Raw genomic sequence first — 5,556 nt, 5'->3', positions numbered from 1 at the left:
AACTCAACAAGAGTTTGCAAAATAATTGGGAGTTACTCAATCAGCAATTTCAAAACGTTTGCGAGTAGCAGGTTTCATCTGAACAGAACGATCGATACAGAACACTCTCTATGCGTTACGCTTCACTTTAAATATCCGATATTGGCCTTTTGGCTCGGAATTTGAGTTTTTCTTTTCCCGCACTTTTTCATTTCCCGAGAAATCGGGATTAATTTTGAAATTTCCCGAGATATCGGGAATTCCCGCCTAGAACAAATTATTTAATTTCAAGAATGTAGACTTCGTTAAAAAGCTAAAAATGTATTTGGTTTTAAAATGTAATTGGAAAAAAGATAAACTGACTCGATTTCAAATTTCGGTTATATACAAACCTGTCACCATTTGGAATGACTTCCATTTACACTGGATTTTGTTCCACCTTTGTTAGATTCAAATTAATTCTGTTAATTGGCAATGTTTTGCTTGTTAAATCAAAAATTAAGTAACGATGTTAATTACAAAAACCCAATAAGTATTAAACAAAATTCAATTCCACGGAAGTGGTTTTATACCAAAATGTTTGTTTTACTTTGTGAAACAGCAAAATACTAAAACTTTCAATCGGAATAGAATTCTGTGAGAGCCCTGAACATTCACGAGTTTTTGGATTAATTTGAATAGTGAACTTGTTATTGGTCTATTTGGGTTAAATCTTTTTGTTGCATAAATCTTCTGCATTTATTTAGAGAAAGTCAAGTTCAAAAAACATCACATAGAACTAAGGAAAAAAATTCCCGGGAATGTTCGCACAATTTATCGAAATTTCGGGATTAAAAATTTTGCGGAATTCCTGGGATTTCCAGTCCCGGAAATTACCGAGAAAAACACTACTCGGAATTAATATGTTGCCAGAAAGATGGGAAGAGGTCATAGCTAACAATGGCCAATACTTTGAATACATTTATATTGTACAAATGTTATAAAATAAAAGCTAAACATTTTTAAAAATTAGAAAATTCTACAATTGGAAATGGTGTAGCCAATACCAATAATTAAGAAAAAAAACTTTACTCTTAAATTTCAATTAAGCGCCACTTTGAATAAGCTCAAATCCCATTAAGATATAAGGAATCACCGATCCTATCGGTAAGTCTCTATATACCCATTTACATGGAAGAGATTGCAAGAATTTTAGGACAATTAAGGCAGTAAAGAACACTTTATCTAGCAATATAAAGGCTGCCTTGCTATCAGAAAAAATATAGACAAATCTAACTGATATAATATGATACTGAATATCTTCACCCGATATCTTCAACATAATTCTATCAACAAAAGTTTCAAATTTTAATAAATTTAAACGAACCTTTACAACTTAAGAAACCGAAACCCAGTATGACATCCAAGATTGCCCACACACAGTGAAACTTAAAGCAAATTAGTAAAGAAAAATTAATGAAACTAAATCACTGTTTTAACATGGAGCTTAACTAAGAAATTAGTGTGTGTATTAAGAAATAAATATTTAATGAATATAATTAACAATAGATAAATCTTTCAAGATAACAAAGACACAAGAGAAAAACATTCCCTTAAACAAAGAGACAGACAAACATGCTACCCAGTAAAAGGCCTTGTTGCAGACATATAAATAAAATTTATGGCATTTGAAATATTAAATCATGGCAAACGAAATCAAACTTATTAAAAATACATTTGTTTAATTATTAAAATTTAAAAACAATAATAAATTATTAATATAAAATAAAAATAAAACAAAAACTAAGAGGAGTTAGATAGACTAGATAGAGCTTTGTGGTATTTGTTTCCATACAAAAGTGTGACAAAAATAATTTTGTATAGATTTCCAGATTTAGATAAATATGTTCAGTTTCAGGTTTGGCATGCTTGCATGAACATCATATAGATCATTTCATATTGTAATTAATGTAGAAGAGTGTGAGTGTGTTTGGGAGTTTAATTTTATAATTTTTAACTTATTTAATTATTTTGAACGCGTGTTTATGAGAGGGGAATCAGAATCAGATGTTAGGATTGAGTTAGTCAGTCAGTCAGCTAGTGATGGTGTGGTGTTTGAATGTCTCTGTATCTTCATGCATTTGAGGTTATGTCTGTCTATAAGCTGTTGTGTTTGCCTGATGTATGATGATCCATAACTCACTAACTCTGTGCATAGTTTTGTAGAGTATAAAGCCAAACACTTGTCATTCACAGATATTAAAAAGAATTTATTCATTTGGAGCAACTGTATTTGCTCAATTGCTAACAAGATAGGTTTTTATAACACAACTGTTTTTTTGTGGAAACATTTTCTTGAAAAATTTCTAAGAATTTATGGTTAACTATCTGCTATTTTATTAAGAGTATGGAAGACAATAAAAACAAATAAGAGTTAAATGAATATCTTTACTTTTTAAGTGGTTTTCATGATTTTCAGATTATTTTTCATCTTAAATTGTTCAGATTTTTTGCCTTAAAAAGGTTGCCAAACGTCGCCCAAAATCTGTTTTGCCTTTCTTAGTACAAAGAAAATTTTCTGGCTTTTCAGTTTGTCACTTTATGTCACTCTATTTTAAAAATGATGCCCAATTCAAAGGCCTAATTTCTCAATATTTGGCGATTTTTTAAATTGTTTACCCGTGTAAACAATTGAAATCTCAATTTAATGTCAATAAATACTATTTATTTTTAAATTTTTTAATAGTTTACTTTGGTTTTACATTATATACACAATTGTTTACACGTGTAAAATTGGTTTAAAACTCATTTATTTTCCATCTTTATAATAATTTTTAAAGAAATCAACAATTATTCATTATTTACTTACTTTACATTACATTTTACACATGTAAATGAAACCTAAACTTTGTCTATTTCATGTTTCTATAAAAATTATGAATGTAATGTTTAGTTTACAGGAGTTATACAATTTTTTACCCATGTAAATAATTCCAATTATTTTACATTCCCCCTTCTTAGTCTTATTTTTGGTATATTGAGATTATTTTTCATTATTTACATATTTTACATGATTGTTTACACATGTAAAATTCATGTAAATTTCATCCATTTTCACTTTCTATAAAAATTTTGTTTACCAGTGTAAACAATTATTTATTTTTTAAATCCCTTCCTTTTCAGACTAATTTTTAATTGTTTTGCATTATTTACTTAATTTTATATTACATGCTTTTACATAATATTTTACATATGTAAAATGATGTAAATATTTTTTATTTCTATAAAAATTACAAATCTAAACACCTAATTTTTAAAGAAATCGTTATTTACTAATATTTGTTTAAATGTTTACCCGTGTAAACAATTCCATTTCGTTTACATTCCTTCTTTTTAAGGCTTATTTTTAGAATAGTTATTTTAATTAATCATTATTTACATACTTTACTTTATATTTTACACATGTAAATGTAATGTAAACTTTGTCTATTTAAAGTTTCTATAAAAATTATGAATGTAATTATTATTCAGGAGTTATATTATTATTTTACATTCCTTATTTTTGGAATATTGAGATCATTTACCAATTTTTTCATTAGTTACATATTTTACATGATTGTTTACACATATAAATTTCATGTAAATTTCATATATTTTTAGTTTCTACAAAAATTTTGAATGTAATTATTATTTGGCAGAATTTATGAAAATAGTTTAAATAGTGTAAATAATTAAATTTCTAGCATTTCCCTACTCTATATACTATTTAAAATGTTTGCATTATTTACTTAATTTTATATAACTTGCATTGTTTACATTATATTTTACATATGTAAAATTGTGTAATTATTTTTTATTTTACATTTCTTTAAATATTACAAATCTAAACCTTATTTAAAAGGATTTTTTTGAAATTGTTTACACGTGTAAACAATTTAATGTCATTAAAGTTCTTTAATTATTTTAGATTTTCTGTATGTTAGTGGAAAAATTTACTTTTTAGAAGTACTATTCATTATTTACACCATTTTTAACATTATTTACATATTTGACATTTTTTACACAATTGTTTACACATGTAAAATTTGTGTAAAACTCAATTATTTTCCATTTTTATAATAACTTTCAAAGAAATCATTATTTACCAATATTTGTTTAAATAGTTACGCGTGTAAAAAAATCCATTTCGTTTAAATTCCTTTTTTTTAAGGCTTATTTTAAGAATATTTATCTTAATTATTCATTATTTACATACTTTACATTATAGTTTACACATGCAAATGTAACATAAATTTTGTCTATTTCAAGTTTGTATAAATATTATGAATGTAATGATTATTTTTCAGCAGTTATAAAATTATTTACCCATGTAAATAATTCCAATTATTTTACATTCCCCCTTTTAGGCATATTTTTGGAATATTTTACCAAATTTTTTATTATTTACATATATTACCTGATTGTTTACACATGTAAAATTCATGTAAATTTCTTATATTTTTAGTTTCTATAAAAAATTTGAATGTAATTATTATTTGGAAGGATTTGTGAAATTATTTACCCGTGTAAACAATTAAGTTTCTTTCAAATCCCTTCGTTTTAAGGCCAATTTTTAAAATATTTTCATTGTTAATGTTATATTTTACATATGTAAAACTATTTAATTATATTTTATTTTACATTTCTCTAAGAATTACATATCTAAACTTTATTTAAAAGGATTTTTGAAATTGTTTACACGTGTAAACAATTTAATGTCATTTAGAGTTCTTTAATTATTTTAGATTTTCTGTATATTAGTGGAAAAAAATTCTTTTTAAAAGTATTATTCATTATTTATCCCGTTTTTAACATTACTTACATATTTGACATTTTTACATAATTGTTTACACATGTAAAAAAATATAAAAATCTCAATTGTTTTGATTTTTTATTCACAATACACCAACAAAAATGCATAAAGTACTTGTTTTCAATTGTTTACCCATGTAAACAATACAATCCTTCTTTCTCACTCATAATTTACCTCATTTACTCATTATTTATGTCCAAAATCTCTTGCAAATATCATCTACAAATGCTACCTACTTTTATAGAATTTCCATTAGCATTTAACCCTTTATGGCATCTGGGTACAAAAAGAGCCCTACATTCTTCTAACCCCCAAATGAATAAAGTCCTTTACATCTTTTGTTCAACTTGACATTGTATATTTAAGTATATTTACCAGTTTAAAGGGTAAATAAGTTTTCCCCATCTTGCCGCTTTAGGGATGTCATATTACACTGCTAGTATATAGCCTCTGATTTTATATTTAAGATTTCGTTTTAAGTTTTTTTTGCCTCTTACTTATGTTGTGGTAAATTCTTAGCTGGATGTGAGTGTGTCTTGTTGTTTTTTTTTTTTGTTTATGTGGGGATTTGATTTCGTCTTCTTGAGTTTAAAGGGGAGACCCACAACAGCGTTATGTTCAAACTCTTAGATATATAATTCTTTTTTTTTGCCAACACTAATTAACTCATTAACATTTGTTTTTGCTGTAGTTGTGCTGCAGTATTCTTTTTTTCTTGTCTTTTCTGCATAAGAACAGACACCATC

The sequence above is a fragment of the Calliphora vicina genome, chromosome 5 (genome assembly GCF_958450345.1).
Source record: "Calliphora vicina chromosome 5, idCalVici1.1, whole genome shotgun sequence".
Classification (NCBI taxonomy): domain Eukaryota; kingdom Metazoa; phylum Arthropoda; class Insecta; order Diptera; family Calliphoridae; genus Calliphora; species Calliphora vicina.
This window is presented reverse-complemented; position numbering follows the sequence as displayed.